Source organism: Thermobia domestica, chromosome 18, assembly GCF_964235325.1.
Source record: "Thermobia domestica chromosome 18, izTheDome1.hap1.1, whole genome shotgun sequence".
NCBI classification, from domain to species: domain Eukaryota; kingdom Metazoa; phylum Arthropoda; class Insecta; order Zygentoma; family Lepismatidae; genus Thermobia; species Thermobia domestica.
Window position 1 is genome coordinate 118,493,282 of NC_137471.1, and position 25,643 is coordinate 118,518,924.

Genomic DNA, 25,643 nt, shown 5'->3' on the forward strand with positions numbered 1-25,643 from the left:
GCAATCACTTTTTTAAATTGACACTATATTGATTTGCTTCAGTATAGTCCCGTAATTTAAAATATGAATACATAAAAATAAATTCCATAATAAGGTGGAATAAATTCAATGAAATAAAATTCATGAATCTTATTTAGCGCGAAAAAAACTTTTCGTTCACTGGAAACCGTGCCGTGTTGTTGCAGAAGCTCTGCAACGACCAGAGTCTTTAACTATTGAGATAGGGAAAAGGAGACTTAACATTCGCTTCAATTGCCGCGCTGAAAAAATGTGATCGTTGTATCCTCGCTGCAACGCAATATAAATTAGAGACTATGTGACGCATTGTTTTTCGCTTTTTAAAAACGAATTAATGGATTTTACAGTTATAGGAGTAAAAAATATGTTACTTAAAGTATATCGGAGTATTAAAAAGTAATTTTCCTGTTCTTTACTACTACTGTTAATAATATTTTTTTCCTTGAAATACTTTGGTCGTAGCGCAACACTGCAACACTAACATTACCTGCCAGTGGTATTAACCATGTTAATATTAACAATGAAATGTGTTTGAAAAATTTAAAAATTTCTCGGGAATGATAGTTTTGGGTCGGCAAAGGAGCATTGTTGACCGCGAGATAAGAAATTTTTCGTCTCGTCTCGTTCCGGTTCTTGTCTCGTTAAGCACAATTTCAAATGCGAAACGAGACGAGATTTTTTGTCGAATCTCGTGGGTAAGACTGGTTTACCCAAATCTTAGATCATAATCTTTGTTTCAGTGCTACAGTAAGTAGTATGTATATAACTCTACGACCTATACAACAGAAGGTTTAATGTCGTGTTCACATTGATTTGTATCCTTGGCAAACTGGATCCAGTGTTTACTTAGTATTCCTATTTCTATGGGATCCATCTTATTACTATCCTTCTATCTGAATCTAGGTCTTCCAAATGGACATTTTTATATTTGATTTCCAGTCAAAACTTCGAACACGTTCCTACTTTCTTCCATTGTGGCTACATGACCTGCCCATCTTAGCCTCCTGGACTTGATGACCCTAACGATATTTGGTACAAATTATGCAATTCCTCGTTATGAATTTTCTGCCCTCTAGAGTCCGAATATTCTTCCGAATATACACTACAAATTGATAAATGATTGTACGAACACAGTGTAGAATATTTACCAACGTTGGGAGATATGCAAATCATCACACAATATATTCCAATAACAAATATGATATAAATATGATTTATGTTCTGTCATATCACGCCCTTCGTTGACCTCTCATGACAAGGAAGGACTTTTAGATGAAATTAGGAAAAAATCCGGGCATAATTCTTCTACTTAAATTTACGGAGTGAGTCAGGAAGCATTTCGAGTCAACACGAGAAATGTTAGAAATCCCCAATAGAAATTGAAATGAATTCTCCCTCGCCGAAGGCACTAAAAACGCTATAAATTTAAGCATCTACTAATGTTGATTAAACCGATTGGTATAGGACATGATTAGCTGCCAGGCTTCTATTTGCATGGCGATGAATCTATCGAGTGTACGATAGACGGAGTCAATGTATTGCTCCACGCATTCTAAGTATTTCTTACATGTTAGGTCTTTCGTTAATATTACTCAAACGATTAATAAAATATAAATAATAAATGATTTCGGTCAGTAAACATTCCCGTTCTAATTTCTTAAAAAAACATGTTACGTTGCACTTATCAGTGAACATTTTCTTGTGAAATACAAAGATGTTCACGGAAACATTATTAGAGCATTATTCTACAAGTAAAAATACAACAAAAATATGTATATTTGTATACATTTCGAGTTCTCGTCTGAAGACATAAATTGCACTGTGTGGCAACGTCGCAAATAAAGAACCTTAGATTAGATCCACAGAACCATGGAGAGTTTTACGGAAAACGTAAGTTTAAAATTTGGTGTGGATGCGTTAAACGATATGATCTTTAGGTGAGTGTAAATACACCAAGGCAAACAGTCAGACATACATATAATATTGAAATATATATATATATATATATATATATATATATATATATATATATATATATATATATATATATATTTGGTGTGTAGGGGCCATTGCACCTGTAAATCCGTTGGTCTCGAATTTACCACGTGTTCTTCTCTTGTATCGTTGCTTGTATGTAACAATGATTTTCACGAAATAAATTATTTCGATGTTCACGTATTAAGATACCAAATGCAAATGTATCGTCTCTGAGGTCTCTCACAATGCTTTCTCAAACGTATTTGTTCATGATTTTCAGTATTCAGTAAGACAAAATATACCTTCTCTATTGTCTTAATGCACTATTTTTCTGCAGTATGTAGATATAATCCATTAAGTATAAAGATATTGTTTATTATTTTTGATATAATGAGCTGGTAAACAGTTAGAAGCAAAAGATGAACGTTGTGGTGTTTAAAGAAACCTGTTTTTTGATGTTTGAGATTAGCTCATGGAAGTTTTGTATTACGGTCCATGGGGTAGAAAATCAACATCTTCATATGAACACTTGCTGTAAAGTAACAAAGCTTTGTTTTCAAACAGACTCATAAAGATTGTACGGGTCTTTTGAAACGTGATATTATATTACATATTTTATAAAGAAATATAACATACTGTATATATATATGACTTCATTGCTACGTTTCATTGTTTATAGCCATCGCAATAAAGATTAAGACGGTGAGCTACATCAACAATAAGCTGTTTATTACAAGATTAAAAAACACTCGGATTTCTTATGGTTCTAAGGTGGATTCTTATATTTTAATTTCACTATGACATGAAGATGAAATGAACTAATACAATATAGATATCTTCCCATTATGAATAAATAATATATGTCCACATCTGCAAATAAGAATGTTTTATTCTGTATGTTAAATATATGTAGACATCCAAATTGCTAAAGTACATAATTAATGAAATGTTGGTAGTATTAGCATCGGCTCATTATATGAATAGACCTGTTTGTTCTTATAATGATAAAAAGCAACCCTACCATAGCTATATATTCTGTTTTTGGCGATGTCTGTTGGGCAGGGACAGACCAGTGTTAAAAGACAGAAGGGAGCTATAAGGCGTGAAATATGAAATGAGGGGGAAGCTTGGAACAAGTTAACTGGCACCATTTAAACCCTGATTTAGTGGCCGATGTCACATTCTACTGTCCTTTGTTCTCTTTCTCGCTCAATAGTCTTTTATTTGTACTCTTCTTCTATGATATTAATGGAAAAAATGAAATGAAATTCTTGAGTTTTACGTCCCACGGTTATGCCGGTTAGGCTAAAGGAGACGGTGATGATGAGTAATGAATGAAATGGTGGAATGAAGAAAGTGGGAGGAAACGGAAGAACCCCGAGAACACCCACGCACACGGTGTTTGTCCACCACAAAGTTCACTTGGCGGGAGCAGGGTTTGAACCCGAGACCCCTAGCACCAGAGGTGAACGCTCTACCACTGAGCCACCGCGGCCCCGATATTAATGAAGATTACAAGTTTTTCTTCAACTGCAGCAGTGTTAGGTTTTGTTTTCTTTGAGTTTAACGTCCCACGATTATTTCCGGTTAGGCTAAAGGAGATGGTGATTACGAGAAATGGATGAAATAGTGAAATGAAGAAAATGGGAGGAAACGAGAGAATCGTGAAGAAACCCTCGCACACGGTGTTTGTTCACCACTAAGTACAGTTGGCGCGAGCTGGGATTGAACCAGGGATCCCAAGCACCAGAGGTGAACGTCCTACTACTGAGCTACGGCAGCCCACTCAGAAAGTAAATGTTAGATGTCTAAACAGAGCTTAATGAAGTTTTTTGCGAAATGGATTTTCTTTTCTTTTCTTTCTTTCTTTTCTTTTCTTTTTTCTTTTTTTTTTTTGATTGGCTATGTCCATGGTTAGATTCAACCTACGAGTTTTTCTTCTTTTCTTTTTTCTTAACTCAGAGTACGATAATGAGATAAATAAAGAGTATAGACCACTGCACTACACTTCCCCGCTCCATGATCTTAAATTAAATCATGCTATGTTATAACTATTACTGAAACCATTTATTTGTGAGTTACGATCAAAATTAAAAGGTGTTTCTAGTAAACTTTTATTTATTTATTTAATTATATCATCTTTAACAGAGAATAAGTATATTCTCCAATTAGAGAAGGCCTGAAGAAAGTACTTCACAATCTTGTATTATAATAGATTTAAAAGACAAAAATATTAATAGCAATATGAATAAAGATTACACAATTAAATTTCTAACAAATTATTTAAATTGAAATAGCCGCAGTAATAAAATTACAGCTATAGAGAAATATAAGTGTATTTTAATGAAAATTATAAAACTTTTTGTCGCAATAATTGACAGTAGGTTTGAAATGACATACTAAAATGTGAGTACAACAATTTCTGTAATATAATATTGTATGCTTTGCACATTCAAACCAATTATGAATTTCTGTAATGCTCTGTTCTAGGTGTATCATATAATAATAGGTATCTTTGTCGAATATTTACTCCTTTTAGCATTAATTAGACTCAAAAACGAACTATTATCGTATATACCTTCAACTAGTTTGTATAAAAATATTTGGTCGTTTATTCTTTGTTCAGTAAATATTTGTTATATCTAACAAAATCAATTTTACAAATTTAGGTATGATATTCTCTCTTATAGTAAGGACTTGATATTTCTGGTAATATAAGTAACGTTAAAAAAAGTTTCTGAGTTGCTTCTATTTTATTGGAATGGAAGAAGACAAAAATTTACCATACCTATTAAGGATCCGTATTCCCACTTATTCTTACTAAATTATTAAATAAATCTTTTATTAAATGAATTAATTTAAAGTTTGCTGCATTTCTAATAGTAAAACCTAACTGTTAGGATGCACATTTTACTCGTATATAATCTACGTGATTGTTAAATGATAACTTTGAATCCAATATTACACCCAAGCTCTTAATATTGCTTCGTTAATAGTCCTTTAATAGTACTTCTTAAGAAGAAAACTCATTCTCAAAAGCAAACTACCAATTGAGGATTTATTTATGAGAAATACCTTATGACACATATTGGTATCACTAATTTAATGTTAGTTTATTAAAATATCAACAAAATCGTGTGAGTCGCATTTAAAAAAAAAAAAAAAAAAAAAAAAAAAAAAGTACACAAAATTAAACAAAAATTCATTGCAAAGAGTAAACTGCGCCTTGTGGATACTTTCATCAGAAGTGAGTTACGCAATATTATAGGGATATTAGTGAAATATTTTTAAATGAAATATAAACAAAATCGTTACCAATAGACTTCACGAGTAACACTCGTAAACGCAAGATTTCTTACAACATTTTGAACATTTACAGTATATGGAGTAATGGCCTCGAGTAGCGTAGTCGCTAACGTTTCCGTCTTTGGTGCGATCGGTATTGGCTACGATTCCCGCTGGGGACACTCGGTCGAAAAAGGGATAAAGGCTTTTTCAGGAGACCCTTTGGTAAAAATATCCCTTTTTTCAACATTTTGCCCCTCTGGATCCCCCCTGTTTTAACACAAAAATGTGAAAAACATCTGTTAAATACTACTCGGTGGACTGAATGTTTGTGCAAAATTTCAATCTTCTACGTGCAAAAATAAGCCCGGCAAAAAATAATGAACATAGGCTTAATAAAAGAAAATATATATTTTAGAATTATGACGTCATCACCTCCTATGTCTCGACGCAGGAAGGTGTGAAACCATACGTAAGGTCTTCTACAATGCCTCTGGACCTGAAAACCAAAAACAAAAACAAAAACAAAAACAAAAACAAAAAAAAAACGGACGAAAAAGCTCAAATAGGAGAGTTATAACGCAATGTACCATGAAACACCCGTATGGTACAAATTGTACCATAAGTACCCCAAAGGGTTAAACCTTCGGGGCGTCCTCGTGTTAGTCGTTCTACGGAAAGCAACGCAATCGTCAGTGATAATGTTGCTTAAGTTCGGTGAAATTTATTCGCCGATGTTCACAATAATTGAACATTTCCAGAACCAAAATGCAACAAATTCTGAAAGACAGAAGATGAAAATTGTGTAAACTTCAGTGCTGCCAACTTACTAGATGAGAAATGGTGCGCATTTCGAAAGTCCTGTTCTTTATGGAACACCCTTTACAAGTGTTCTTAAAAAGATTAGTCTCTTGAAACAAAAGAATTTATATCACTTTCAATTCTTAAACGGAAAATATGTAAAATTTTTGTCTCGCATAAGTTTTCAAATGTAATGCGTCGAGCGATCGAGCGTTTCGAGAGATCACGGATCCTGGCAATCTTCGAGGCTTTCCTCAACTCTAATTGTTAGTAGTGGTGGCGGATTTTTGTTTTTAAATGAAAAATAACGATTTTCGTAGAATAGATATATAAAAGTTTATTAGTTAAATTGAAAACGAGTACAAGGCCACTCTCGTTTTATTTGTAGTATAAGAACACTATACTTCTGGATCGTATAAGTAATAATTTCACGAATTAAAGAGTTTTGTCTAAGTTGTCGTAGTGAAAAGTTCACTTATACGAATGAGATGTAAGAGCTAATGTTCACAGAGTGTAAAATTGAAACTTCAGTTCGTAAACTGAAGTGAGTCGAACACACCGATAGAGCAATGAATAGAATTTGGAACTGGAGACCGAAAACGAGTGAAGTTAGAAACTTGTATAGACAATCTAATTGTGCTAAGTTCAAATGATGAACACACGCAGACACGCGGTACTACATCGATGGGGTTGAGACGTCGACTGACTCTTGGAGAGCGTCTCTAACGTTTTAAACTACCCTTAGAATTTGGGCATTGGCTAATTTGCATATTAGCTCAAGTTTACTCTCTTTCTGATTGGATTTCAGAAGGGCGTTCTAAGTTTTTAGATTTGTGCACAGTGTTCCTATACCCTTACGAGAGGAAATTAGTTATACATAATTCCATATATGGTATTACACAAAATACATAACTTTGGGCTGGGAGGAAGCAGCTGCTCTCTTCTCCTACTCTAAAGTTACTATCTTTTCACTCGGGGTTACACATAAATGTTAACTAGTACCATTCTACATTCTTCACACTCTATAAGGTTTATTCTGAGAAACATTAGGAATAGTCATTCGTTAACTCACAGCTGCTTCTACCAGTTATAGATTTACAAAAGCTAATTTACAAGTCCTCCCTTATGGGAAAGGTTTCTATTTAATGTGTTTGCAGACCTATTTTTATAACAGTACCAAAAGCTGAATATTCCACAGTATTGTTCACAACTGTTACTTCCGTTACTTAGACACTATATCTGTCTCCGAGTATGCAATTGAGTTGGTCTTAGAATTTTCTTAAGGCAGTGCAATTTATTTTAATTGCGCTAAGAAAGTTGAGTTGCAATGTGTTGGCTATCCAACCCCGGATTCCTTCTTACGGAGAGGGTCAGAGAGATGTACTAACATAGCAGCTGGTTTGATGGGAAGCAAGGGAAAAGAAAAGGGAGACGTGTTATTTCTGTTTCGTCTCTCCTGTTTCCCTGCGACATCCAAAAGGAAAGAAACAAAATTTCATATCGAAAATTCGTGTACCTTACACAAAAAATGCCTTCGAAGTAAGAAATCACTAGAGGCCCTAAAGCCGAGTAAAGAAGGGAGTCACAGGTGATTTCTCTGCCACTGATTCAACATTGATAATAACAATGACAGTTGTACAGAATGTTTTGATGGAATGTTGCACTGCCAGTTACTCTCTTCTACCAGCATTACTTTCCATAAGAAAAACGTACAGATCTAAATATCCCTATCAGTTTGTATTTGCGCTACACAGGGAGATAATAAAGAAATTGTGCCACTGTACAGTCACGAACATTAATAAATGGAGGTTGGAGCCATAATAAATAATGGCTTCAGCCCTCATTTATTAATATTCGTGACTGTACCATACATGTTATTAGTGTTTTACTTGTCTTTTTCTGAGTGTAAAAGATTATCAATCTACAACTAATGTACCTTTGTGGTTTTATTTTCTTACTTTTTACTGTTTTCGTTGGTTTGGCGTTTAACACCCTTTCCGACACCTAGGTGGTCCTACAGTCTAACATGCAATCCCAAATACACGAGTTCTCACAGGGATTGAACCCTGGTCGTCCCCATCGAAGACGAGCGTGGTTGCAATACAAACTGCTTACTGCTTTTATATTAGTGGAGTTTCGTATCCTTCAATTCTTATTTTCTCTTCTCTTGCGATGTCTTAAGGGTAAGGGTTCGGCTCTTGGGTCTAGCCTATAAGGAGCTGAGCTATTGGAACGAAACTTGCAGGATTAATAGCCCATTGGCCAACAACCAATCCGCCAAAAAAATAAATTTTCAATTTGCAAATACAAAGGGGGAACGGGGGGCAATTTTTTTTTTTTGAAATTTTCTACTGCTATTTGAAGGGAGCACAGGGGCATATTCCTCCATAAAATCCTATGGTTCGGCTCTTGGGTCTAGCCTAGAAGGAGCTGAGCTATTGGAACGAAACTTGCAGGATTAATAGCCCATTGGGCAAAAACCAAACCGTTAAAAAATTAAATTTTCAATTTGCAAATACAAAGGGGGGACGGTTGGCAAAACCATGAAAAATTCTCCAAATGGAACAAAACTTATAAATATTATTCACAGTAACGTACTAAAAACAAAAAAATATTTTTTTTTAAAATTTTCTACTGCTATTTGAAGAGAGCAGAGGGGGCATATTCCTACATAAAATCCTATGGTTCGGCTCTTGGGTCAAGCCTAGAAGGAGCTGAGCTATTGGCGCGAAACTTGCAGGATTAATAGCCCATTGGGCAGCAACCAAACCGTGAAAAAATTAAATTTTCAATTTGCAAATAAAAAGGGGGGACGGGGGTCAAAACCCTAAACAATTGTCCAAATGGCACAAAACTCACAAATATTAATCACAGTAACGTACTGAAGAAAAAAATAATTTTTAAAAATTTTCTGCTGCTGTTTGAAGGGAGCAGAGGGGGCATATTCCAGCATAAAATCCTATGGTTCGGCTCTTGGGTCTAGCCTGGAAGGAGCTGAGCGATTGGAACGAAACTTATAGAATTCATAGCCCGGAACAACCAAACCCCGTAAAAATTAAATTTTCCATTTGGAAATTCAGCGGGTGAACTGGGGGCAAGAAACAAAAAAAATTAAATTGCATAAAACTCATAAATATTAGTCAGATTGGCGTAGTGAAGACAGAAATAATTTTTTGAATTTTTTTCTCCTGTATTTGGGGGGAGCAGATTATGCAGATCATTTTATAAAATCCTGTTGTTCGGTTTGCTTTTACCCTAGAAGGATTTACGCGAGTGAATAAAGCTTGTTTAATTTTTAAGATTTTGGCCTGTGTGTAGAGGAATACTAAAACTGGACATTCATTTTCCCTTTTGCACATTTGAGAATGGGACGAGGCTTATCATTAAAAATATTTGTTAATGGTATAAAATATAATGGTATAAAAGGACGGGACAATGCTAATAGAAGAGAAGCAGATAACAAGAAGATGGAAGAAATACATTGAAGAACTCTACAAAGGAGATAGAGTGAACGAAGAAGAGATAGAGAAGGAAGAAGACGTCAATGAAAATGAATTAGGACCATGAATTTTAAAGTGTGAATTTGACAATGCTTTGGAGAAAATGGAACATGGTAAAGCCCCAGGAATAGATCAAATACCAACGGAAGTAATTAAGAATCTCGGAAAGCAACAAAGAAGAAACTATTTAATCTTAGTAATGAAACGTACATCTTGGGAAAATACCAAGAGACTTCAAGGAAAGCATATTGGTACTTATCACGAAGCGAAAAGTTGCACGAAAATGCGAAGAACACAGAAAGTTAAGTTTGCTATCCCATGCCTCAAAAATACTGTGCAAAATTATCGCACAATAAATAGAAGTGAAAATTGAAGAACGGCTATCGGATGACCAGTTTGAATTCAGGAGGAAAAGAGGAACAAGGGAAGCAATACTGAGTCTACGGTTGATCACGGAATAGCACATCAGAATAAACAATTCAATTGTGATATCATTTGTAGATACAGAGAAAGCTTTTGACAATGTAGATTGGAGTATCATGTTCAGAGAGTTAAAGAATCTGAAAGTGGATTACAGAGACAGAAGAACCTCTCCTGTTCAACGTCTATAATAGAAGAGGCTATAAAAGAATTCTTTGATAAAAACGGGAAAGGCGTAAAAGTAAATGGTCAGGTTTCCAGCACAATAAGGTTTGCCGATGACACAGCATTGATAGTAGAGAACGAAAATGACTTGCAGAAAGCACTTTCAAACTTAAACGACCAAGTGGATAAAACATGCAAAATGAAGATAAATAAGAAGAAAACCAAAATGATAAAGTGCACAAGAGCAGGGCTGGAAGACGCAAACGTATGGCTAGATGGTGAGAAAATGGAAGACTCTAAGACGTTTCCCTATTTAGGAAGTCTAATATCCTCGGGCGGAAGAAGTGAAAAAGACGTAAGTTCTAGAATAGCGCAGGCTAAACAAACATTCAATAGGAAACGAGGACTACTAACACACACACACACAAAAAAATGTGTCGCTGGACGTTCGTAAAGGATTTATTAAGACACAGGTATGGAGCGTGGCGCTTTACAGTTCAGAGACGTGGACATTGAGAAAAGCTGAAATATCCCAGCTGAAAGCACTTGAAATGCGAAGAATTCTGCGCATATCATGGACCGAAAAGAAAAGGAATTACGACGTACTAAAGGAAGCTAATGAAAGACGACAGATTATGAAGATAAAAAAAGAAGAAACAGCATGCTTGGCCATCCTATTCGGCACTCCGATTGGATTACCGTGCTGATTGAGGGAAAGGGAGAAGGAAAACCAGGAAGAGGAAGACCAAGAATAGAATATCTAGATGCAGTTACGAAGAAGAGTCCTTATCAAAGTATAAAACAGAGAAAAGTTTTAAAATTTCCATGTTGCCCACGAATCTATGGTTGAGGTGAAAAATAAGAATGAATAAAATGTAAAAATATCATTACGTTAAATGCTTACTTTAGGACATGCTTTCTTGCCAGTAAGTCTTTGATGACGTATGCAAGCGAATATCATGTACAATAAAATTTGTAATTATTTATTAGTTGTACATGTTAGCAAACAAGTTATTATTCAAAGGGAGCTCATGACTTTTTAAGGGAAACGGTCTGTTTAGATAATAAAACCAAACCCAAAATATTCTTCCACAATATGAATCTTTTCCTCACGAGATAGCGTTAGTGTTCCAAAACTCAGGGTATATGAGTCGTAGCTGGTTTTCTCTGATAGTTGATCCTACTGCATGAACACTGAATTATTGCAAAAACTAATAGAATTATTATGATCAGACGTAAAATAATTGCGTCTTTGAGTGGAATTTTCACAAAACTGCGCTTCATTGTACAATTGTATTTCGATAAAGGCATTAATGTTGCGCAAGGTAATGAAGAAATATGCTCCTCGAAGTGAGTGACCAATCGCAGAAAAAATGGATGATATTCCAGCAAAAATCTAGCAAGAATATCATGACCCTTCTTTTTACGAGAACTTGCTGGGAAGTTTTAATGGATTCACCTTATACCCCGTACTTGGCACTGTCAGATTATCATTTGTTGCGGTCTCCGAGAAACTCATTGAATAGTGTTAAATAGTGTTAACTTAGTTTCAAAAGAGGCCTGTAAAACCCACGTGTCACAATTGTTTCTAGCAGATACAACAAAAGATCTATATCAAGTTGATTATGATGTCGCTGGAAAATGATAGAAGGTAATCAAAGAAAATAGATTTTATATGATTTCATAGCTTTAATTTCAAATTACAATAAATATCTTCTCAATATTGATCATGAAAAGCTCAATAATTTTTAGACAACCTGGTATTGTTATTGTATTTTGAATGTGTCACATGTTTGACAGCTCGGTATCGACAATAAGTGCAATTAGAATCATAGTTTGTAAGGAACGTACAGTTAAGCTCGTGGGTGACCTTATGATGTGTTGGGCTCAATTGGGAACAATTTTGTTCGCACCCAGCTACCTCATCAACTTGCATCAAGATCTATAAAATACAAAAATCGCACCGCACTAACGGTTCGGATCACTGCACTATACACTTTCGCTTCAGTTTATCAAATTGACTCAAGGCATGATGTAGTTATCACTGGAACGCTTATTTATGAGATATTAATTGACGATTTTGGAAAACTTTGAATGAAACTTATAGAGTACACTGTGAATTGTAGACTTCGTTAGGAAACATTACTTACACCATCTTATAAGACAGATAACGAAATATTTATTTATGAAGTATGAACACAATACTTAAGCAATTTTCGGAGTATGTCCGAAAAAAGAAATAAACTCACCCCAAGAATAATCCACCTCTTGTTGAACTTTTTAGGACAAATTATATACGGTACATTATAGGATTCTTAATGATATATTTATTCGTGAAATATGGATAGAATAGCCTGCTTCGTGTTTCATAAAATTCTCCGAAAAAATCCCATCCACAAGAGTAAGCTTACCTTTTGCGAATTAGTGTTAATCATTAGTTCCACACCATTATCTAATCATATGTTTTCTTACTGTTAGTAGTGTTTTTTTCCACCTTCTTTAGTATTCATTCCCAATCGCCGTCAGTAGTACTATCCATTACAAGCGAATAGATCTATGCTCTTGCACAACAAGAACTGACCGCGGGAAGTAAGGTAGTTTTTGACGCTTTCATAAAATTGTTGTACTTATTACACTAAATATTAATTTTTTTTGTATCAAAATATATTTGCAAGTATATGTTACATGGGAACATAAGAAAATGCAAATAATCAAACATAGGGTTGTTACAAATGATTGCAGCTGTTTCATGAATTTGCTGTAGTTGTGATATTTGGCATAATATCACGAAGCTTTACAATAGTATTGTGCAGTCGCCCCTTGTCAGTATGAAAATTCAGATAACGAGCTAATGGATAGTGTAATTGGGAATGTCTGAACTGACAAGTTGCGCCCAGGATTTTGTAAACATAGAACTTGGTAGAGCGTAAAGTACCGGATCTGACATGGGTTGCATATAAACAAAATCAAACAAATACAAAACAAACAGATTGTGATGTCAAAGGGGTTGAAAAGCGTGAGAAGGGAGTAACTGTTAAAACTGGTTAATCTACTTGCACTTACTTGTTAATCTTAGTGTTTTCTTCTCGATGATTCTCCCAGTGGATTGATGTCTGTCGATTCCTCTCTGGTCAGCTGGTCATCCAAGTAGTTGTGAGTTAAGGGATGGCGAAACCCGGGCAGGAAAACTAACGTTGCGAATACAGTAAATCTAATCAAAGTCGAAATTGCTCTTTAACGGATTATCCATTGCAACTGATAACTACAACGCTAACTAAGGCGAATTGCTCTCTGCGTTAGAGCAAGGTAAACTTCTTGTAAACTCGCAATCGTGGTTCGTGCTCCTACATGTTGACTCGTCTCTCATACAGAGCCGTAGCTAGAGATTTCGGCGCCCGGGGCGAAGTAGAATTCAGCGCCCCCTAAACTCAAACTCACCTTACCAATAATTTAATATATATATATATATATATATATATATATATATATATATATATATATATATATATATATATATATATATATATATATATATAAAGAAAAGAAGCTTTTGCTGTTATGCTACGCTGAATTTTTATTAATCTTTTTGGAAGACCATTGCAACAACCAAAAACGATCCTTTTTCAAATAAGAGCGGTTTCCAAGAGCCTTATTTTGGACTTTTTGTTAAACTTGACAAAATCACCTTTGGTTGTATATAGATGCACTAGGAGAACAGTTATGGAAAGTTACAACTGTTTACGTTTCATACTATCGATAAGAAATAAAATTTCAATACACTAAAAACTACGTGTTTTTAAATTGTTCGAGATGGGTGACAGCATTAATTTCCAGTAATAATTGTAAAATTTTTAATTTTATTCAGTATGTGACCACATCAATAGCATTTTAATTTAGATCTTTTTACGGTAAGAAATATTTTGTGAAATGTAATGGAAATTCAGAAGGAGCCTTCTTTGTGAATGTCTAAATATTGATCGATGGCGGTGAAGAATATGTTCAATGTTTGTACTTAAAATCCAAAATATACTTTGGCTACTACATATGTCTGAAATTATAGTAATTACTTAATTTCTTAATGAATGAAAGTTCCGACTTTAAGGTATTTATTATTTATTAACATACTAAAATGCACTAACACCTACATATTTAAAGATTGTGTGTACTTATGTTTTGTATGTATGTAGGTAGATAAAAACATCACACAACTAGACACGTATGCGCAACATAATATGCTGGCGATACAAAAAGTTGATGAAAAAATGACCCCAATAAATTCCTCCAAATTGGAAGCATTTGATATGTCATTGGAATTTAAAAGTAAATCATTGGTAGTGATTAGTGTCTAAAAAAGTGGAACTTCGTTGGGCTCAGTTCTGATCCCTTAAGCCCTTATTCTACAACTGCTTGAAGTTCGAAAATGTTATTGTTTCCCTCGTTTACTTTTATTTTTAATATTCCCGCGCAAACAGCAGCTTGAATGTGTTTCTTCACTCTTCTCACTTTCATACCTTCATTCTCACCGCCAAACAGTGGGGCCAAACCAGGCAATTCTTAGCAAAAATTCGAAAAATGAAGTAAAATATTGACTCGATATAATTTGTTATAATGAAACCTTAATATGTACACATAAGATAGTGTGCAGGAAAAGAAGTGATAGCAGTTTACAATGAAGTCATGAGACGTATAAATTTGGTTATCCGCCGAAGTCGGAGAGGCGCTGCTTAGTGACAGAAGATAGGAAGTTGACTTTGAATGCGACTATTCCTACATTGCATGTAGATATTGAGTGGCTGGTGAACACGGTGACACGACCGACATGTTTGTATGGTTTTGTATATTTAGAATGTTGATGTGATGTGTAGTCAATAATCATATTTGGAATGATCCTAATATCATTATTATATCCCTATGATAATGCCGTACTTAATATCATACCGTATTTGGAAAATGCTGTGGTACTGAAAGCATATAAACTATGGTCAAACGATAGAATGGCATTTTAGCAGAAAATATGACATAATATGTCTGCGATATTTTAATATGTCGTAGCGGAAACATTGTTCTTACTGTAGACAAAGAGAAGCTACACATATTTGCACTTTTGGGAAATATAGCGCATGAAAATGTTTGAGGAAAACCGCATTCTGGATGCAATGCTGCTTTTGAATTGAGCTGGGATGAATGTGAGAACAAGTGTTAGGTTATTAGACGTGTGATCCCAATGCACGCAGTGACAAAGTTGAATATAGGTCGATTCTGGGAATTTTGTCCCCAGGCCTCGATGGGGGCTTCGTTCCCAGGACTCATCTCGTTTCCAATATTTAGTCATACTTCTCTGGCATTCACCAACAGAATTAAACTCTTGTCAAACATATTTGATTAATGGTGGCGACATTTTGAAACGCCAATGTTTGCTAAACAATCTATGGACCATAAGGTAGAACCATATTAAAAATGTTGTTGATCAATTCAGTATTTTGTTTTTATGACGCGTGCACAGAAGTGACTTTGGAATCAACTGTAGTGAGCCTCCGCTCGCTCTAGCTCAGTGTACCAATCAAGCCCTGAAATGAGCTCACGTAATGCACGATGCAATATATGAAACAACTTGAACAGGCTACTGATGTTTGTAAATCATAATATGTTTAATATATCTGACAATATATTCATATCGAGAACTTGTGATGAGATAATTTTTATATTGAAGTGTCCTTGCATCTTCATTGTTATAACGAATCCTTCACAACTTTAAAATAATTTTGAGAAGCAAAAACTTTTCTTCAATGTTATTACTCTTCAGTTGTAAAATTAATAAGTACACTTTTTCCTTTCATGCGTTAGAATGTAATCCAATCGTAAATTGACAAATCAAAGCATTTTGTCCACTGTTTATGACAATCATGTAATCTGTTATATAATTTAGGCGCGATATAAGCAGTATTTCATTTTATGATGTAAAACTCTATGTTTTTGATGAAATAATGTCGAAATAACATCATTGTAGCCACTGCACACACCGAACTAATTGGTTTTCTTTCAATTTTCTGCTTCATAATGCGAATTCTTATTTTTGCCAAGAATTCAGTGCTTTGGCCCCACTGTGCGTCGTGATTAATCCAATTGGGTAAAACGTTTCGAACTGAGCAAACTCATCACTCAAAACGCCGAGCACGATTTTGCTCATTTCTGATTTTGAAAATGCTCCTGGATACACTATAAGTCATTATTCGGCTCTTGCATACCACATGTCATTAAGAAATCATCTATAATAACTCTTTAAGTAATAAGTAAAAACTTGTTATGACTTATTTAAACTTATGGATTGCGAGCGAAGCGAGCAAGAAAATTTTTAAGAAATCTACGTATTTCATTGCTTATCGACAGCAATATTAATCTAATAGGGCGCCAATACTTTCTGGGGGCGACTCATCTCTTACTCATGTAGAACACCACTCTTTCTTTCTCCTTGCTCGTTCGGCGCCCCCTTGCTATCAGCGCCCGGGGCCGGCGCCCCGCTGGCCCCCCCTTAGCTACGGCTCTGCTCTCATACGATCCGGACTACCTCTTCCAAAAGTCTCTCAATGGTTTTTGTTCCATGTCCCTTTCGTGTTAATATCCTGGGACGTTGACTATTCCTTCAGTCTCGATGAAAAGTGCGTGCTCATAGATTAACCAAAGGTGATGTGATAATAGGAATGCTGACAGGAAAACAATCTGTCGTTTTTATTGATTAAGAAACTACATGTGTTGAAGAAATTAACAAACAGCAAGAAAACTACCTTGTAAGAAAAGTAAATGAACTTAGAGAAAAATGAAAAGTGATTTAACTTTAAATAAACGATTATGGTTTTTACTGCATTGAATTTTGAAATGAAATGTCCCAAAGTCCGAAATAAAATGCTTCATTATGTGTCCAAATACACATATCTTCACAATATATACCTTAATTTATTTAATTTCGAACAAATAGTAGTCAAATTTGATCCAAACATTGGCTATTCACAACCCTCTATTCTCAAATTCGACAAAGATTGGGTTGAAAGATTTCGAACAAAATTAAACTTTTTAGAATGACTGGTTTGTTTAAATTTCACTACATGTTGGTACAAATCCAATTGCATATTAAAATCAATTGAGAATTACCCAATCTTGGTTCAGATTTTTAACAAATAAAGTTTAAACTGTTAATCCTTTAAAGACGTTTTGGGTCAAATCCATTCATTGGTTTAAATTTATTTATTTTTACTACATTTGGTTCACAAATTATGAACCAATGATCTAAATGAATCTAGGTCGGAACGATTTCCGTTTCCTGCTTCAAAAAATAAATTTGTTTTATTTTAAATTTTCATTTTTCTCAGGGTAAAGGTTCCGTCAAATTGTATGGTTTTTATGTTCGCAGTTCTTGTATTTAATGGATAAGGCATATTTCTCTGCATGAAGCATAGTTATAAAGAATTAAGGCGAAAGTAAAGTAAAGTAAAAAAGAGGAAACAAACATATATGTTATTCTGGAGATACGAAACTGAAAACAATCAAATTACAAATTAATTTCAAAGCTATAGTAGTCGAATTGAACTACACACACACACACAACTGAAAATTGTCCGAGATTTTATTTCTTACTTTGCGTGCAAGTGAGATTGGCTGGTAGATGGACCGAAATAATTTTATGTCATGTAGACCCTAGCTATTATTTCCACCGAAGATTGTGATTTGTTACTGTGTTTACGAATTGTGAATTAACAAACATTCTGCCTACGAAGCTTGTTCTTCAACAGTGTCTGCCATTAGAAAACTTCATCTGAGCTGTTTTTAGGGACCCTATCTACTCCCGAAGTTAAAAGCAACCAGACTTTTCCAGCGTATAATAATTCGGTACGTAACCTTACAACAGGTCCCACACACAAACGTATTGAAAGATGCTAACAAGCCTACTGTATGAAATTTTATGGTTACGACTGAAAAATACGCTAGTGTAGGGGGCTATGGGCCACCTAACAGAAAGTGTCATTCTTCTCTTTTCAATCGTAAACAAAAAGACTTGATATTTTGTGTTTATTTATTGTCATCACAGTCATTCTAGCCTAGCCCATGAGCCGAATAATAAATTTATATGAACGATTATGCCACATCTGCACAAAACAAACGGGGAAAGAAAATCATTAGAATATTTTGGTCCTCAGAACCTCATTAATTATTGTAAATATTATCCCATTCACAAATTTATATAAAAGTCAAGCCTCATCACTCCTTCGAATGTGCAAACAGAAATTCTTTCATCTGGTTTTTATATCTCTACTCACAGGCAATGGAATTATTAATCCTACAAGTTTCGTTCCAATCGCTCAAATCCTTCACGCGTAGACCCAAGAGTCGAACCATAGGATTTTTGGGAGGAATATGCCCCTTCTGCTCCCTTCAAATAGCAGTACAAAATCCTTAAAATTTTTTTCAGTCTTCAGTACGTTACACTGATTAACATTTACAAGTCTTGTGCCATTTGGACAAATTTTAAGGGTTTTGCCCCCGTGCCCCCTTTGTATTAGCAAATGGAAAATTAATTTTTTTCTCGGTTTGGTTGTTGCCCAATGGGCTATTAATCCTGCAAGTTTCGTTCCAATAGCTCAGATCCTTCTAGGCTAGACCTAAGAGCCGAACCATAGGATTTTATGTAAGAATATGCCCCCTCAGCTCTCTTCAAATAGCAGTAGAAAATTTTTAAAAAAATATTTTTGTCTTCAGTACGTCACTGTGATTAATATTTATGAGCTTTGTGCCATTTGGACAATTTTTTTGGGTTTTACCCCCCGTCCCCCCTTTGTATTTGCAAATTGAAAATTTATTTTTTCTCGGTTTGGTTGTTGCCCAATGGGCTATTAATCCTGCAAGTTTCCTTCCAATCGCTCAGCTCCTTCTAGGCTAGACCCAAGAGCCGAACCACAGGATTTTATGGAGGAATATGCCCCCTCTGCTCCCTTCAAATAGCAGTAGAAAATTTAATTTTTTTTGTTTTCAGTACGTTACTCTGATTATTATTTTTGAGTTTTGTGCCTTTTGGACAATTTTTTATGGTTTTGCCCCCGTCCCCCCTTTGTATTTGCAAATTGAAAATTTATTTTTTTCTCGGTTTGGTTGTTGCCTAATGGGCTATTAATCCTGCACGTTTCATTCCAATAGCTCAGCTCCTTCTAGGCTAGACCCAAGAGCCGAACCATAAGATTTTATGGAGGAATATGCCCCCTCTGCTCCCTTCAAATAGCAGTAGAAAATTTATTTATTATTATTATTATTTATTTTTTTTTTTGCTTTCAGTACGTTACTCTGATTATTATTTTTGAGTTTTGTGCCTTTTGGACTATTTTTTAGGGTTTTGCCTCCCGTCCCCCTTTGTATTTGCAAATTGAAAATTTATTTTTTTCTCGGTTTGGTTGTTACCCAATGGGCTATTAATCCTGCAAGTTTCATTCCAATAGCTCAGCTCCTTCTAAGCTAGACCCAAAAGCCGAACCATAGGATTTTATATAGGAATATGCCCCCTCTGTTCCTTTCAAATAGTAGTAGAAATTTTTTAAAAATTATTTTTGTCTCCAGTACGTTACTGTGATTAACATTTATGAGTTTTGTGCCATTTGGACAATTTGTTAGGGTTTTGCCCCCGTCCTCCTTTGTATTTGCAAATTGAAAATTTATTTTTTTCACGGTTTGGTTGTTGCCAAATGGGCTATTAATCCTGCAAGTTTCCTTCCAATAGCTCAGCTCCTTCTAGGCTAGACACAAGAGCCGAACCTTTACCAGGATTAGAAGGGTTGCTAAGGAAACGGTCGTAACGAGCCACCGTTAACAATATTTTGGAACCATTCTAACCGCACCTTTCCTTGCTTTAAAGGAAATAGCTCACGAACACACTTAAAAAGAGAGCAGTTGTTATATATATATATATATATATATATATATATAGAGAGAGAGAGAGAGAGAGAGAGAGAGCATGAGTGGGAGAGAAGGGGAATTACTCACTCAATGGTGATATTGATCGGTTATGAAGCATCGAGGAGAGAGGGGCAACACTTTCTTTACTTAACGTCGTTGAGGTATCCCTCTCTAGAAGAAACCAAAGCAGTTTTTGTCCAAATGTCTCAATCAAACATTCATTTATCCTTTACAATATATGTATATATAAACTAACGCAGATAAATTCACGCAATAGAAAATGTACGAATAAATTGTACAAATCATTTCTGGAAAGGCTAGTATGTAAACTGTCAAACTTCTTCAAATATACCAATGTAGTTTCCCCTCTCCCTATAATACAAGATTATTTGCATTTTATCATTGATATACTTACAGCAATGCGTTAACAAGTACGAAAATGGCTATTTTAATGATGAAATAACATTCAACAATTATAGTAAGAGTTTTGTGACATTACATTCATTATCTATTTCTGATCAACGTTATATCTCTTTATATCAGGTTATCATAAAAGAACACTGAAGCCGTCCAAAGAACTCTGGAGATGGAACCACTTGACAGAATCCAACCAAACTTGGTAAACGTATATTTGAGAACATGCAGGAACGATTGGTGTAGAAAATAAAATTACTTCCAAGTTTCGCCATCAGAGGTAATCGTGGCGCTGTACAATACCAATTAAGTGCAGCGTGCGGCGCAGCACAAGAATACGTCAGTGCTGACCCACATGTGCAATCGAACAATGTTCCAAAAAAAAAAAAAAAAAAAAAAAAAAACTTGTAGGTCTACATATTGCAACACGAAACTAGTACATAGTCGATGTACTCAGTTAAGAACATGGGGGAAGTATGTAACATTAGGTGTGTATTTGGTTCTTGGTCTTTGTGATTTTAGACTGAAGTATATAGGACGGATAGCTCATACGGTACAAAATAAAGCCTGTGACAAACATCTTGGCATTTCAGCTAAACAAATAAAACGCAAGCTCTGGTGCGATATTGCCTAGTGGTAAAGGGATGTGGCTATGGATTTGCAGACAAACTGCAGCGCGAACAGGTGACAGGGGATAGACGTGGATGTGTACAGAATAAACGTGACAATACTGCTGGCCTCTCATTTGCCAACAGCATTTAAAGGGAACTTGGAGCGCCCCCTTCAAATGCCAAGATGTTTGTCACGCCGTTTAGATGTAGGGAACATCCAATATAATGTGCCTGTACCAGAAAGACAAATTGGTATTAGCACAAAACGCGGTAACTCGTGACTGTAACATTTCTAACAGAGTGTTCTTGAACCTTCAATTTTACAGGCTATAGGTGTCTTTCCTATAACAAAATAATGTATGTGGCCGTCTGTCGTTCTCTTTCCGCATACAAAAGAGTAACCTCCGCCAAATTTTGTGTACAGGTAGATTTTCACCAAATCAGATTGCGTACGAAGATCTAATGTACAAATAACTATATTTATTTATTTACTTTTTTACTTTTGGTCCCAAGGAGGTTTGGTAGAGGGGGCAAAATTTATGCACAGTTCTGGCTATTTGTTGAAAATTACTCGTTTGTATGTAATCAACAATACATATTTGTTATAATGGATTGCATAACAGGACAGGATAAAATAGTTCCCTTCGTAACTTATTTAATTTATTCATTCTTTCCTTTGAAACAAAGTGCATAAACCTTATCCTCCCTGTGCGAGAAAAATGACATTTCAGCTAGTTTTAAAATTAATCGCTCTCAGTTCTTCATATCAGCCTTATAGCTAAGGGGTAACGGAGAGAACTCAGCCCAGTTCGGATCACAATAAGCTACCCTTGAATCTCCAGTTGTTTGTTTAGATGAATATATGCTAAAATCAAAAAAATAATCAGTCGGAAATGTGAGCTGGACTAAAACTAGCACGTATAAATTATCTCGATTCCTTCTCTTGTCACGGATCTGCTTCATAGAGCTGGAGCATGCAATCCAAACTAGTGTTTTCCAGTGGTAGAGCTTTCACCTCTTATGCATGGTGTTCTTGGTTCGATTCTACCTCGCGCCAAGTGAACTTTGTGGTGGACAAACACAGTGTGTGTAGGTTTTCTTGAGGTTCTCCCGTTTCCTCCCACTTTCTTCATTCCACCATTTTCATTCATTTCTCATCATTATCGTCCACTTTTGCCTAGGCGGCATAACTGTGGTATACACAACTTATAGGTTGCATTTCCAAACTAGTGTTTCCAATGTTCTTCGACAAAGAGATTATATGAGGAGAAATCGTACGTATAACTCATTCAGGGTAGAATGAATTTTATAGATATTTACAGCGATGTTTCTGAGAAGAACATCAATTGATTTTGTTTTTTAATTCTTGTACGTACGTAACGCACAAACCAGCTTCAATTACGTCTTTCCGGAAAGAACTTCTTGTTTCTTCCTTTTGTTAATCCCTACGGAAGGTTGTGATAACATAATGGAGCGGATCACTTGAAAAAATGGCGTTATCAGTTAAAAATTTATATTCTTTAAGGCCTGAAATGACTTGACTTGGCTCGTCCGAAGTGACCAGGTTTGTTGCACAGCACATTATTAGAACTAAGTGATTACATATAATAGTACATGATTGACTGAATATTTAAGAACAAACCATCAAAAGCTTCTTTATTAGATTATCGATGAATATCGTTTTTCGCTTCACATGTGTCATAAACTCTAATTTTGCTTTTGCTGTTGCCACAGACTTCTCCACTGGTCAAGTGGCTAGCGTGTGAGCTGTTGTGTACGTGGTTCCGGGTTCGATTGCCGGTGGGAGGATACTAACTAACTAACTAACTCTATGGCCTATGGAACCCGGAGGCTCAATGCCGCGTTCACAAAGCTCTCCACTGACTTCTATCCTTAGTTAACTGCATCCAGTTTCTACTTTGTATTCCTATCTCTGCGAGATCCATCTTAATATTGTCCTCCCATCTGCGCCTATGTATTCCTAATGGTCGTTTTCCGATTGGTCTTCCAGTCAAGACTTTGAAAGCGTTTCTACTTTCTTCCATTCTAGCTACATGACCCGCCCACCTAAGCCTCCTAGACTTGACGAACCTAACAATGTTGAGTAGACCATATAAATTATTTAGTTCCTCGTTGTGAAGTTTTCGCCATTCCCCATTCCCGTTCCTCTTGGGTCCGAATATTCGTCTCAGGATCTTGTTCTCAAATACTTTCAGTCTATGTTCTTCCCTCAGAGTAAGTGACCATGCTTCGCAGCCATACAGAACAACAGGCATAATTATCGTTTTGTATATCTTAAGATTCAAATTCCTCGACAGAATTCGCGACGACAAGAGATTTTGAACCGAATAGTAACACGAATTCCCTGCTTTTAGTCGACATTTAATTTCTTCGTGAATATGATTTTCCTCTGTTAATATTGATCCTAGATATTTGAAACTATCCACTTTATCAAAAGTATTATTTAATATTTTAACGCATCCATAATTTGCTGCATTTCGGTCCAGACGCACTTCCATGTATTTTGTTTTCTCTGCATTTACCTCTAAACCCATGTCCCTGCAAGCGTTTAATAAGATCTCTGCATTTCTTTCTATTGTTCTCCTATCATCCCCTAATTAATTTACATCATCAGCATATGCCATAACCTGGTGAATACCGTTGAACTCTATGCCGTGGTTGCTATCTTTGATTTTCTTTATAGCGTATTCCAGAACAAAGTTAAATAATAATGGCGACAACGCATCTCCTAGTTTCAGGCCATTTTCGACGTGAAAGCTCGTGGACAAAAATTTTCCTACCCGGACTTTACTTTGGGATTCATTTAAACATATCTTAATTAATCTAATTAGCTTTCTCGGTATTCCAAGTTCTGTAAGAACGTTGTATAAAGTTCCCTAACCGAGTCGTACGCCTTTCAAAAATCAATAAATAGTTGATGTTCCGGGGTATTGTATTCCCACTTTCTTTCGAGTATTTGGCGAATGGTAAATATTTGGTCGATAGTTGATCGATTTCGCCTAAATCCCCACCGATAATCTCCAATAATTTCATCTGCGTATGGAGTCAGTCTTGCTAACAGAATATTTGAAAGGATTTTATAGGATGTTGACAGAAGAGAAATGCCTCGATAATTATTACAGTCAGTTTTGTCGCCTTTCTTGTGAATTGGATGGAACAATGATTGATTCTTTCCACTCTTGTGGCAATTCTTCCTTGTTCCAGATAAGGATAATGAGTTTGTGTATCTTGTTCCACAATTTTTCGTGGCAATTCTTCCTTGTTCCAGATAAGGATAATGAGTTTGTGTATCTTGTTCCACAATTTTTCGCCTCCAGCTAAAATTAACTCAGCCGGAATTTCATCTACACCCGGAGATTTGTGTTTCTTTAATTTCTTTATAGCGGTTTCTACTTCTATTCGGTTGGGTTCTGGAATATACGGTTCTGCGGTGGGAGGATACAAAAAATTTAATTTCACAATCATTTATTTTCAGTACTCATCACTCATATTTAGCCTGAAGGGTACAACTATGGGGCGTTCAACCAAAAATGTGATTACAAATTAATAGATTAGTGTTCATTTTACCAATAACAATGCGAATTACTTTATTAATAATAATAATTACTTAATTACTTACCTATAGAAGAAGAAAGTTTCCTTATTAGTATGTGGTTTCCACTTACATCAAATAAAAAAAGATTAATATCACCATAAACACTGTAAACACTTGAAACACACTAATAAGTGATCTGAAAACTTTCTTCTGTTGCTTGACACCTAAATTAAATATTTAATAAATGTATGCCGCACAATATAACACACATCCCCTTCAAAGCACACGAGTCACGAGTTTCCAGAGAATACATAGTAAATGAAAACACTGTCACGTGTGTTGTTTCTCGCAATGCCAAGCAGTGATGCAGTTTTTACGAAGTTTCTCTCTAGGTAATGAGTTTAGTGCCTATGTATCCCTTCACTCACACAGATTTCGCACGGTAAAAAAAAAGAGTAATCATCAGAATTGCACATAACTTTACGCCAATATTAAACGACACATCGTTACTTTTAGACACTTTGGCTTCTTTTTCTCCCCTGATTTTAAAATGAGAACGTTTCAAATGTTCTTAATAATGTCGACTGAAAATTTGTAAAAGTGCGTAATCATGAACACAACGCAATATACGACCTGGCTTGTTTCGTTCCGACAGCGGTGATGCCAGCCTCACTTGAATGAACCTTTTCGCGGCCGCAGCCCGCTACCGACTGATCGTCTGCTGGTCGCTGAATCATCTTTAAAACGAACGGAAAGCTCGTTGGTAAGCGCGCACGGAGCTACTAATCAAGGCACATTGACATTTCACTTAGAGGGGAAGGGTGGAGAAAACAATAAGAATATGATACATTGTTATGTATGCCATTTGTGTCGTGAATCCGTTCCTATACAGAACTGATAAAATGTATTCTCTCTCTCTCTCTCTCTCTCTCTCTCTTTTTTTTTTTTTTTTAATTTTCGTCA

The 25,643-nt window shown here is 35.5% G+C and overlaps 1 protein-coding gene across 1 annotated transcript in view; it reads right to left on the reverse strand.

Annotated features, from left to right (window-relative positions):
• LOC145674932 (ly6/PLAUR domain-containing protein 6B-like) overlaps positions 1-25,377 on the reverse strand; it is a 111,497-nt gene extending 86,120 nt beyond the window's left edge. Inside the window, exon 1 of the mRNA XM_081745186.1 lies at positions 24,765-25,377. The gene's annotated coding sequence lies outside the window, so the exon portion shown is untranslated. The remainder of the gene's footprint in view (positions 1-24,764) is intronic.
• Between the last annotated feature and the right edge of the window lie 266 nt (positions 25,378-25,643).